Raw genomic sequence first — 12,518 nt, 5'->3', positions numbered from 1 at the left:
TTAGTACTCGAATGTCTGTTGACAGAAAACTCGAATGACGGCTTTGCAATGGGATCTCACCCCCAGATGTCGTACAACAAGTGCTCCTTACCACAATAAAGAGAGCAGGCGAAAAATATACACGACTATACCCGCTTTTCTATAACAATTAAAATGCACTGAATGAGCCATTTGGTGGGAGTGATGTTGGGGGCATCGTGGCCAGGCCTCGAGTTCTTTGACCCCTGCCCTCGTTGTCCCCGCCATGCGCCTACTGATATGCATCCTTATAAAAAACAATAAAAAGCGGTCCAAGGCGCCAGACTAAAAAATAAAAAAAAATGGATCAGGCGCCGGACTTCGGATCTGAAGATTACAGGTTCGAATGCTGTCACGATATATATATATATATATAAAAAAGTGGTAGAGCACTGGTCTAGTAAACCAGGAGTCGTGAGTTCCATCCTCACAGGAGGAAGACGAATTTTGGAAATCAGTTGCGCGTCATGGCCGTATAGCAAACAGTATCTGTGATGACGAACAATTAGCGAGAGGCGTTTTATTAAGAATTACTCTCAGATGTGATTAAGGCGAATGGCGCAGATAAAGCATTTGCCAAAGCGGTAAGGCATAAGGTGGGACGAGGCAGTCTGAATTACATTTTATAGATGTATTTCTCACAAATCTCTGAGCCTCTCGCGGTCGTCGTCGTCGTACGTCGTCGCCGCCGCCGCCGCTTCTGCAGAAGTAGCAAATGGCCATCGTAGCAAATGCGGCGAGAGACACCCTGCCATCGATTCCGAATGCGCAAAGTGTGTGGTCTTGTTTTCCTGTCTATGTTTGGTCGGTCTCGTAAGAGGTTGAATGTAACGAATGGGTGGGAAAGAGTAAGGGGCAGCGGCTGTGTGGAACGAAAACACAAATCATCAGGGGGTGTGAGCGTTTCGAGATGAGTCGTATATAAGTTATACTTGGTCGAAAATGACCGTGTGGCCTAATGGATAAGGCGTAGGACTTCGGATCCGAAGATTGCAGGTTCGAATCCTGTCACGGTCGTGTTTTTCAGTTCTGAAAAAGAAACATACCGTTTTAATGTAGCAATTGTGCAGTACGAAACCGTCTGAATGTTGCTGTTGACCATTTTGTGCTTGGAGATGGTCTTGAGCTTGAAACACACACAACAAGACCGGTGTTAACTAGCGAAATGGTCGGCAGAGTGCCGTCACCGCGAGTTTTGACTGGCACTTGCACATCTATAACAACGTCGGAAAGTAACTCGTTCAGCTTTTGAGTCACATCAAGTATGTGTGTTAATTTTGACGCTGCTAGCTCTGCAGATTGTCATGCAACTCCTTTAGCTCTCAGAAATGATTATGAAATAAAAGTGAAGTACGTGACGAGTGTGACGTTAGGAAAACATTAAGCAGCGTGGAGGGATTCTGTATGGGAGCAACCAACCCAAACGAGTACTGTGTGATCTGCTACCCAGCAGGTATCCATCGAGTTATCACGGCTAGTGCAGTCGGTAGAGCATGAGACCATTAATCATAGGGTCGTGGTTTCGAGCCCTACGCTGGGCGGAACGGAATTTTTTTCCGCTGCAGATGTAAATTACCGTTTTTCTCATTAACGTGATGTAATGGAAATAGCAACTTTAAAATTTGCCTACGTCTCCATCAGTCGCTAGAAACTGTATTTGAAGGTGAAGGTGATTTTGTAGACATGTGTGAAAGTCATGTTGTGAAGTGCAAGTGGTTTTGTTTGGAGAGAACATCGGCTACGTGTCAGATGTGTAGCCAAGCAGTAATGGGTCGCCATAGCTGCAAATATTAGTTGAAAATATCAAGTGTTGTCAGCTGAAGTCTGATGATTCAGACGACCGTACGGACGCAGTACACAAAATTGCCGCTAGGACGCGCCTCTTTAGCTCAGTGCGTCAGCCAGCGGTTGCGCTGGAGGTCGGACGTGCCGTGCTGTGTGCTGTGCTGCGTTAGCTCCGCGTGGTAAGTCTGTGCTCTTGCTGCAACGCGTCGCTGTCTATAGTATTTGTGTAGACATGAAAAAGAATTAAGAGATGTCGCAACCGCAACGAAAAGATACTTTGAAATTCACGTTTGATCGCAACTTTGTCCGACCGAGGTCATTTGATGTTGAACAGTGGTTAGAGGATGATGTTAAAATAGGACTTGATGATATTATCGGCATACATTTCTCGATTATGAACAGTGTGGTTTTCGTGAAACTTGCCAGTCCAGAATTGTGTGAAAGGGTAGTTCGATCTTGTGGTGGCATTCTGAAATTTAAACATGCTGACGGAAATGTTGGGGAGGTTACCGTTACCCATGCTGGTCTAGGTATTCGGACCGTACGAGTCTTTGAACTTCCCTTTGAAATTACAAGTGACCAGATAAATGCTGTTATTGCTCCATACGGGAAAGTTTTGAGTAATATTGCCGAACGGTGGTCTGCTGCACACAAATTCCCTGTTTTGAATGGTGTGCGCCAATTAAAAGTCGAATTGCAGAAGCACATTCCGTCGTTTATAAACGTCTGCGGATATAGAGCTGTTGTGATGTATGATGACCAACCGAAAACGTGTGCTGTCTGCAATTTACCAGGCCACGTTCGTGCAGAATGTGTTCAAAGGCGAGTGGCGCAACTGCCTGCCGGCGATGCCGTCAGGCCCCCTGCTATGTCAACGCTGCCCGTGACATATGTCGCCGTAGCGCGCGGTTTTGCAAGTGCCACTGCGCCCCCCGAAGTTACTACGAACACCGACCCACAAGCGACCGACCAACCGACCGACTCAGGTGTAGCATCTGTAGACACTAAACCCTCCTGCGAAGACATATCTGCTCCTGCCCTTGTCGCCGTGGAATCGCCCAATGAGGCAATGGATACGGACGCGACCTCAGTCGCTTCGGGTAGTGCTCCTCTGCATCCTGGAGCTTCTTTAGGAGGTATCAAAAGCGTATCAGGTGCACAGAAAACGGACTCGCAACCAGCCGTTTCTAGTGGTGCTCCTCCGAATCCTGCAGCTGCCTTAGGCACTGACCACAGCCCGTCAAGTGCAATGAAATCAGACCTGGCGTCAGTCACTTCGAGTAGTGCTACTTTGCAACCTGAGGCTTCTTCAGGTACCGTCCAAAGTCCACCACGAGACGCATCTCCCAAGAAATCTAAAAAACGGAGGATCGCGCGTGAAGGTGCAGAGCAGACTGCACCACAACTGCGTGAACAGGCGAAGCAAATAGGGGGCAAAATACGTCAATCTGCATCTGAGAACTTGCAGTGCAATCAGCAGTCATCTAACGAAGACCCTGTGTCCTTGGATAGTACCTCAGGTTCTGCCAGTTTGCCCTCCGATGACGTAGCAATTACCCGAACCGAAGATAAAAATCACCAGCAAACACCTGAATATAGTGCACCACTTAATGACGAACCGATGACAGGGCTGTCGAATCCGTGGGCAGACGATGTCGACGACACTACAAAGGAGGACGCAATTATGGACACCACAGGAACCGTTACAGTCACCACGATGGCCACACCACGAGATGACGTCGTCTTGAATGTCATCGCCGCGACGGATACTGTCCCAGACACGGAGAAGCCGACTGATCCCTTCCCAAGTCATGAATATTTCTAGTCTGAAAGGTTTTACTGAGTTGTGTCCACATGTCTCTCGGGTCAGATTTCTTAATGTTTTTTCGAAATGATATGTTGCCAGAGTTTTTCCTAATTACACTCCCGTCTTGGCTAACGTAGTTTCGTTGCAGGCCTATAAGATCGCTACGCTGAACATCAATAAAATTTGTAGCCCATTTAATTTACAAAATTTAAAAGATTTCCTGTATGCAGCTGATGTGGACATTTTGTTTTTACAAGAAGTAACAAATATCAAACTTGACTTCATACAGGGGTATAATGCTATAGTCAATACTGGAATTGGATGTGATTTGGGTACCGCATTTCTTTTCAAAGAGGGCGTCGTCATTACAGACGTAACAAAACTGCCTAACGGCAGAGGCATTGCCGGCACGCTTTATAACACCAGGATTATTAATGTCTATGCCCCATCTGGTTCTACCAATCGGTGCCAACGAGCACAGTTTTTTAAGGAGGGAATTGTTCCTTTCTTTGGTGTACACTGCACCCATACCATCCTTGGAGGCGACTATAACAGTGTCATACATGCCAAAGACCAAACTCCGAACTACAACAAATCGCCGGACCTGGAACGTATCGTCACCGACCTCCGTTTAACTGATTCGTGGGAGCAAAAGCGTTGCGCGGCACCCGGCTTTACCCACCTCACTAATCATTCAGCGAGCCGGTTGGATCGAATATATGTCTCGCCCAATCTGAAACACCGCATCCTGCAGTCTGAAATTTGGCCAACCGTTTTTTCAGACACCGCTGCATATATATGCACTTTAAATTTGGAACGACAAGGAACCTGTCGATATAAAGGGCCATGGAAACTTAATGTTTCACACTTAAAAGATCCTGCCTGTCGAGAAGCCTTTCTCACCATTTGGAGAGCCTGCGAGACCAAACTCATCTCTTACCACTCGACTTTGGATTGGTGGCTCAAATGCGCCAAACCTCAGATCCGGAGATGTTTCATCAACTACTCCCGGGAGAAGAGCTTTTGGCGGAAAAGAACGATAGAATTTTACTTTCATTGTCTCCGAGAACTCTACCTGCAAGGTGCTACAGCTATTGCGAACCATAGGAGAATTTAAAAAATCCAGGCAAAAATACTGACATTAAGGCGACAACAGCTTGAAGGATACCAAATAAGGTCAAGAGCAGAGACTGTGGCGCAAAAAGAAGCCACTTCGGTATATCATGTGATTCGTGAAACTAAACGAGGATTCCGCAAAATACTGACGGAGCTTAAAACTGATAATGGAACCACCTTGACAATGCACAACGAAATAAAAGCAGAAATACTAACCCACTTCGACAACTTGTTTTCACATAAAGAGGTAGACGAAAAAGCACAGGACGATTTACTGACCCACCTGCAAGGACGCGTTGGTAACGCGTACGCGGAAGCTCTAATAGCGGAGGCGACCGAAGACGATGTACACTATGCTGTCTATCAAAGTGCAAAAAATAAATCCCCTGGAGCTGACGGCATACCAGAAGAATTTTATCAAGTCTTCTGGGAACATATAAAACATAGAATTACATGCATCTGTAATTAACTTCTGAACCTCAATAAGGAGATACCGAAAGATTTTCGCGAAGGTATGATAGTGTTAATCGCAAAAAATCGGCTGGCAAGAAAATTGGAAATTTGAGACCAATCACTCTGCTGTACAGTGACTATAAAATTTTTTCGCGGCTCTTAGCCCACAGACTTAAAAATGTAATGGCCAGCGTCACCGGCCCATATCAGTCTAGCGTGGGCAAAGGTAGGAAAATTCAGCAGACGCTGTCCGACTACCGCGACATAATTTCAATAGCAGACGTATGTCGACTAAAATGTGCCATCGTGTCGTTAGATTTCGATAAAGCCTTCGACAGGATCAGCCACTCCTACCTCCTGAAAACGATAGGCGCAATGGGTTTTCCGCCGAGATTCGTTGACCTCATACGACGTTTGGTAGCGAATAACTCCTCCAGAATCATCATAAATGGACAGCCTAGCCGGCCAGTCGAGATCGCATGTTCCGTCAGGCAAGGTTGTCCGTTGTCCATGGCACTTTTTGCCATGGCCATCGAACCTTTGCTCGCTACCTTGACTCAGCGGTTACAAGGATTGCAAATACAAGGAAACAAAATAATATGTAAAGCTTATGCGGACGATGTTGGGTTTCTCGTTATGAATGTAGCGGAAGTCGGGACGGCAATGCACATAATAGAAAAATACGAACGAGCGTCAGCCGCGAGGTTAAACAAAACCAAGTCCGGCATATTCAATATCGGACGTGGCATTGGCATGCGCACACACGGTCAGTTACGTGAGCTAACAGCCTTGAAGTGTCTCGGCATTGATTTCCGAAAAAATATACGTCAAACTATTGCGGCCAACTATAGACAAGTACTAACTACCATACGAGCTAGTGTACGGACACATAGTATTCGACAATTAAATGAAATTCAGAGAGTGTCTTTAGCGAACGTCTCTATTACTTCCAAAGTCAATTATGTCGCCCAGATACTGCCAATACCCGCCGGCATCGCCAAACAAATTATGTCAGCAATAGGCTATTTTGTGAGCCGTGGCCACATATTTAAAATCCAGTATGACACTCTGACGCTCGCCACTAATAATGGTGGCTTAAACTTAACGAATGTTACTAAAAAGTCGCAGGCTCTGTACATCTCCAATACGTTTCAACAATGGAGACAATCCGGCAGCTGTATCGCCGCGCACTTGCTATCTGAAATAGCTCCAGATGACCTCTCTCCACCCATTAATGTGCAGCACATACCGAGCGGACTTTACCATTTACGATGGTTTTTAATAGAATATAGCTACCTACATTCAAGAATTCCGGAAAAAGACATGACAAACGTAAAAGAAATATATGGTAAATTGATGGAAGAAAAGAAGAACAACAAAATAGAACAAAACTATCCATGTTCTAACTGGAAAGTGATATGAGCAAATATTCATAACCGTAACTTAGCTACTCATCTGAAAGCAACATGGTACTTTGTTGTAAATAGGAAAGTTGCAACAAACTCGAAACTTCATACGATCCACTTAGCGGATTCGCCTTTGTGTGCAACGTGTAGTTTAATTGATAACGAAGAACATCGTTTCGTGTGTGACAAGGTTAAAGATATATGGCTGAATGTCCGACGAAAGCTGGCACTCATCCTTCGAACGTCACCTAACGCTATAACGCCTGCGGACTTTTTGACACCGGATGATGTACCCTTTCCTAACACGAAACGCAACGCAGTCAATTGGCTGAAAGCGGCAACGATACATTACCTCTTCACGAAGGAAGAGAAAAGCCAAGAGGATTTTTGGATCTATCTGCTAACTGAGCATCACATGTTACTGAAGACTAGTAAATATAAAGAAACATACGCAAATTTTTTAATCAAGACCTTGATGTAAAAGAATTAACAAGAAATATCTGCGGACACGGAAGACAAACGTAAGAGAGTGTTCACCACTACTAAATTACTTTACAATCGTGGAAAAAAAAAAGTATTTTAGTTTTTACCGGAATTGCCGTTCTTTGAGTTCAACGTTTATTAATTTATTTTTCAAGAAGCCATTATAAATAGTTGCTTCTCACCGCATATGGTTTTTTTTAAGCATTTTCAGAGAGAAGAGGCAGTTTCGGAATGCCCTCTGACGTTTCTTTGTCAAGGAAGCCTATTTGCTTTAAGTGTGACAACAAACAACAGCGATGAAGAAGGAAACAAACTGAACATAACTTCTGTTTCTACCTACTGAAGACTTCATTCTTTTTTCACATTATCAATAAGCCCAAAGAAGGGGTACATTAGTTTCTCCACGATAAAGGGATTAACCTTGTCTCATCAGTTTATCGTTATGTACATGGCGTGAGAAGCCGACGCCGATGAAGGCGAATTATGGAGAGCGCAAGGATGGGCTAAAAGGGGTGATGGGAGGCCCAAAACTAAAAAAAAAGAAATAAAAAAAACAAAAAGAGAAGGAAAAAAACAAAAAAAAAACAAAAAAAATAGATAAGGCGTTGGACTTCGGATGCGAAGATTGCAGGTTCGAATCGTGTCACGGTCGTGTTTTTCCAGTTCTGAAAAAGAAACATACCGTTTTAATGTAGCAATTGAGCAGTACGAAACCGTCTGAATGTTGCTGTAATCCATTTTATGCTTGGAGATGGTCTTGACCTTGAAACACACACAATAAGACCGTTGTTAACTAGCGAAATGGTCGGCAGAGTGCCGTCACCGCGAGTTTTGACTGGCACTTGCACATCTAAAACAGCGTCGGAAAGTAACTCGTTCAGCTTTTGAGTCATATCAAGTATGTGTTTTAATTTTGACGCTGCTAGCTCTGCAGATTGTCATGCAACTCCTTTACCTCTCAGAAATGATTATAAAATAAAAGTGAAGTACGTGACGAGTGTGACGTTAGGAAAACATTAGGCAGCATGGAGGGATTCTGTATGGGAGCAACCAACCCAAACGAGTACTGTGTGATCTGCTACCCAGCAGGTATCCAACGAGTTAGCACGGCTAGCTCAGTCGGTAGAGCATGAGACTCTTAATCACAGGGTCGTGGGTTCGAGCGCTACGATGGGTGGAATGAAATTTTTTTCCGCTGCAGATGTAAATTACCATTTTTCTGATTAACGTGATGTAATGGAAATAGCAACTTTAAAATTTGCCTACGTCTCCAACAGTCGCAAGAAACTGTATTTGAAGGTGAAGGTGATTTTGTAGACATGTGTGAACGTCATGTTCTGAAGTGCAAGTGGTTTTGTTTGGAGAGAACATCGCCTACGTGTCAGATGTGTAGCCAAGCAGTAATGGGTCGCAATAGGTGCAAATATTAGTTGAAAATATGAAGTGTTGTCAGCTGAAGTCTGATGATTCAGACGACCGTACGGACGAAGTACACAAAATTGCCGCTAGGCCGCGCCTCTTTAGCTCAGTGGTAGAACAATGGTCTAGTAAACCAGGGGTCGTGAGTTCCATTCTCACAGGAGGAAGACGAATTTTCTAAATCAGTTGCGCGTCGTGGCCGTATAGCAAACAGTATCTGTGATGACGGACAATTAGCGACAGGCGTATTACTAAGAATTACTCTCAGATGTGATTAAGGCGAATGGCGCAGATGAAGCATTTGCCAAAGCGTTACGGCATTAGGTGGGACGAGGCAGTCTGAATTACATTTTATAGATGTACTTCTCACAAATCTCAGAGCCTCTCGCGGTCGTTGTCGTCGTCGTCGCCGCCGCCGCCGCCGTTTCTTCAGAAGTAGCAAATGGCCATCGTAGCAAATGTGGTGAGGGACACCCTGCCTTCGATTCTGAATGCACAAAGTGTGTGGTCTTGTTTGCCAGTCTATATTTGGTCGGTCTCGTAAGAGGTTGAATGTAACGAATGGGTGGGATAGAGCAAGGGGCAGCGGCTGTGTGGAACGAAAACGCGATTCCTCAGGGGGTGTGAGCGTTTCGAAAGGAGTCGTATATAAGTTATACTTGGTCGTCAGTGACGGTGTGGTCTAATAGATAAGGCGTTGGACTTCAAATGCAAAGATTGCAGGTTCGAATCGTGTCACGGTCGTGTTTTTCCAGTTCTGAAAAAGAAACATACCGTTTTAATGTAGCAATTGAGCTGTACGAAACCGTCTGAATGTTGCTGTTGACCATTTTCTGCTTGGAGATGGTCTTGAGCTTGAGAAACACACAACAAGACCGGTGTTAACTAGCGAAATGGTCGGCAGAGTGCCGTCACCGCGAGCTTCGACTGGCACTTGCACATCTATAACAACGTCGGAAAGTAACTCGTTCAGCTTTTGAGTCACATCAAGTAAGTGTGTTAATTTTGACGCTGCTAGCTCTGCAGATTGTCATGCAACTCCTTTACCTCTCAGAAATGATTATGAAATAAAAGTGAAGTACGTGACGAGTGTGACGTTAGGAAAACATTAGGCAGCATGGAGGGATTCTGTATGGGAGCAACAAACCCAAACGAGTGCTGTGTGATCTGCTACCCAGCAGGTATCCAACGAGTTAGCACGGCTAGCTCAGTCGGTAGAGCATGCGATTTTTAGTCACAGGGTCGTGGGTTCGAGCCCTACGCTGGGCGGAACGGTATTTTTTTCCGCTGCAGTTGTAAATTGCCGTTTTTCTGTTTAACGAGATGTAATGGAAATAGCAACTTTAAAATTTGCCTACGTCTCCATCAGTCGCAAGAAACTGTATTTGAAGGTGAAGGTGATTTTGTAGACATGTGTGAAAGTCATGTTCTGAAGTGCAAGTGGTTTTGTTTGGAGAGAATATCGGCTATGTGTCAGATGTGTAGCCAAGCAGTATTGGGTCGCCATAGGTGCAAATATTAGTCGAAAATATGAAGGATTGTCAGCTGAAGTCTGATGATTCAGACGACCGTACGGACGAAGTACACAAAATTGCCGCTAGGCCGCGCCTCTTTAGCTCAGTGGTAGAACACTGGTCTAGTAAACTAGGGGTCGTGAGTTCCATTCTCACAGGAGGAAGACGAATTTTGGAAATCAGTTGCGCGTCGTGGCCGTATAGCAAACAGTATCTGTGATGACGAACAATTAGCGACAGGCGTTTTATTAAGAATTACTCTCAGATGAGATTAAGGCGAATGGCGCAGATAAAGCATTTGCCAAAACGGTACGGCATAAGGTGGGACGAGGCAGTCTGAATTACATTTTATAGATGTATTTCTCACAAATCTCAGAGCCTCTCGCGGTCGTGGATGTCGTCGTCAACGTCGTCGTCGTCGTCGTCGTCGCCGCCGCCGTTTCTGCAGAAGTAGCAAATGGCCATCGTAGCAAATGAGCGCGGGACACCCTGCCTTCGATTCCGAATGCACAAAGTATGTAGTAGTCTATATTTTTTCGGTCTCGTAAGAGGTTGAATGTAACGAATGGGTGGGATAGAGCAAGGGGCAGCGGCTGTGTGGAACGAAAACACAATTCCTCAGGGGGTGTGAGCGTTTCGAGATGAGTCGTATGTAAGTTATACATTGTCGTCAGTGACGGTGTGGCCTAATAGATAAGGCGTTGGACTTCGGATCCGAAGATTGCAGGTTCTAATCGTGCCACGGTCGTGTTTTTCCAGTTCTGAGAAAGCATAAGTTGCGACGAGGCAGTCTGAATTTCATTTTATAGATGTATTTCTCACAAATCTCAGAGCCTCTCGCGGTCGTCGTCGTCGTCGTCGTAATGGAGTGCACAATGGGGCTCGAGATGTGTTTGTTACCTCAGGTGCTGTATGATTGTCGACAAGGAGTAAAAACGGAGCAATTTGTGACGGCTCTTTCAATTTAAGACGTTAAAAACAGACGGAATTTGCATTTGTAATACCAGAGCATCGAAACTACTTGGAACTTTTGTGTATATGAACGTGTCCGCGAATTTGTACTCTGCTCCCTTCAGCGCTACAAACCAACCAACAATCGTGTTCGTGCGCATCAGAGTCGCAAAGAATGGGGAATAGCGCAGTTTGGTCGTGCATGGGGCGTAGCGTTCGCTTCGCATGTGAAAGGTCCAGGGTTCAAGCCGCGGCGCCTCCATTTTTTGTGGTCAGTGCATGGTAAGTGTTGGTCGCGGCGAACCTAAAGGCACGCAAGATGTTGCAAAGCCAGCGTCACAGACTGATATGATGTTAAAAACAGACGGAATTTGCATTTGTAATACCAGAGCATCGAAACTACATGGAACTTTTGTGTATATGAACGTGTCCGCGCCTTTGTACTCTGCTCCCTTCACCGCTACAAACCAACCAACCATCGTGTCCGTGCGCATCAGAGTCGCAAAGAATGGGGAATAGCGCAGTTTGGTCGTGCCTGGGGCGTAGCTCAGTTTGTAGAGCGTTCGCTTCGCATGTGAAAGGTGCAGGGTTCAAGCCGCGGCGCTTCAATTTTTTGTGGTCAGTGCATTGTAAGTGTTGGTCGCGGCGAACCTAAAGGCACGCAAGATGTTGCAAAGCCAGCGTCACAGACTGATATGATGTATACTGACGTAAGGAGAGCAAGATGTAAGTGTGGGGACCGGCTGTTATCGAGGTGTCATCGAGTGCAGATCTGTCTTAGGTATCACGGCTTAACCTCATTAAAGTCTAGAGGGTGGACAACACGTTCGTCTTACTCAGAGCGCTGTCCGAACTCTGTTTTCAACGTTATACGTGCCACATTCATTGTGGCAAACTACGATTCGATACAGAATGCACGAAACCTGAAAGACACCCTAACGGATACATAGAGAGTAGTGTTTGTATGCTGAATAATGGGAGTGCAAGGGTCTGTGTCGTCTATATGGCTGTATGTAGCACCATTAGTCTTCGGGGGAGAGGGCGGGAGTAGCTCGGTTGGTAGAGCGCTCGCTTAGTATGCGAGAGGTACTGGGATCAATACCCAGTGCCTCCAGAATTTTTAACACACCTACATGCGCACCTTGCCATGCAAGTGGAATAATTCTCAGCCTTCAGATGTGTCTAGGAAGATACAAGCGAATGATTAGCATCCACAATTGGCAAGCGTGCTGTTATCAGTGCGCGGGAAGCACCCTCCTCCAACGCCTACACTTAATTTAGAAACAGTACAAGTGTTCCCGTAAGATTCTCAAGCCTATGTCGGAAAGATCTGCCTTGCGCCGAGTTCACGTAAATCCGACTGCACATTCCTATTCATTGCGTGCAGTCGGCTGCTACTGGTGTTGCTAGTTGTGACTGCTGATAATAGATGCCGTAGCAATCACTTCATGGAGTGAGTTGTATGTTTTGCGATAGTCTGTCTCTGACAAGCAAGCACAGGTGACATAGGTGCGAACACAGGAAGCTTGCAGACCCTCGCTGCCTGCAGACACCGAGCAGCCACAC

At 45.5% G+C, this 12,518-nt stretch overlaps 2 non-coding genes across 2 annotated transcripts; both read left to right on the top strand.

Moving 5' to 3' along the window:
- The first annotated feature begins 962 nt into the window (after positions 1 to 962).
- Trnar-ucg (transfer RNA arginine (anticodon UCG)) lies at positions 963 to 1,035 on the top strand. Its single transcript has one exon. It is a non-coding gene; the product is annotated as a tRNA-Arg (tRNA).
- Positions 1,036 to 9,683: 8,648 nt separating this feature from the next.
- Trnak-uuu (transfer RNA lysine (anticodon UUU)) lies at positions 9,684 to 9,756 on the top strand. The gene has a single exon. It is a non-coding gene; the product is annotated as a tRNA-Lys (tRNA).
- The last annotated feature ends 2,762 nt before the right edge of the window (positions 9,757 to 12,518 follow it).

The sequence above is a fragment of the Schistocerca gregaria genome, chromosome 3, assembly GCF_023897955.1.
Source record: "Schistocerca gregaria isolate iqSchGreg1 chromosome 3, iqSchGreg1.2, whole genome shotgun sequence".
Classification (NCBI taxonomy): Eukaryota; Metazoa; Arthropoda; class Insecta; order Orthoptera; family Acrididae; genus Schistocerca; species Schistocerca gregaria.
Note: the sequence above shows the minus strand (reverse complement) of the source record. Positions and strands in the feature narration are given on the sequence as shown.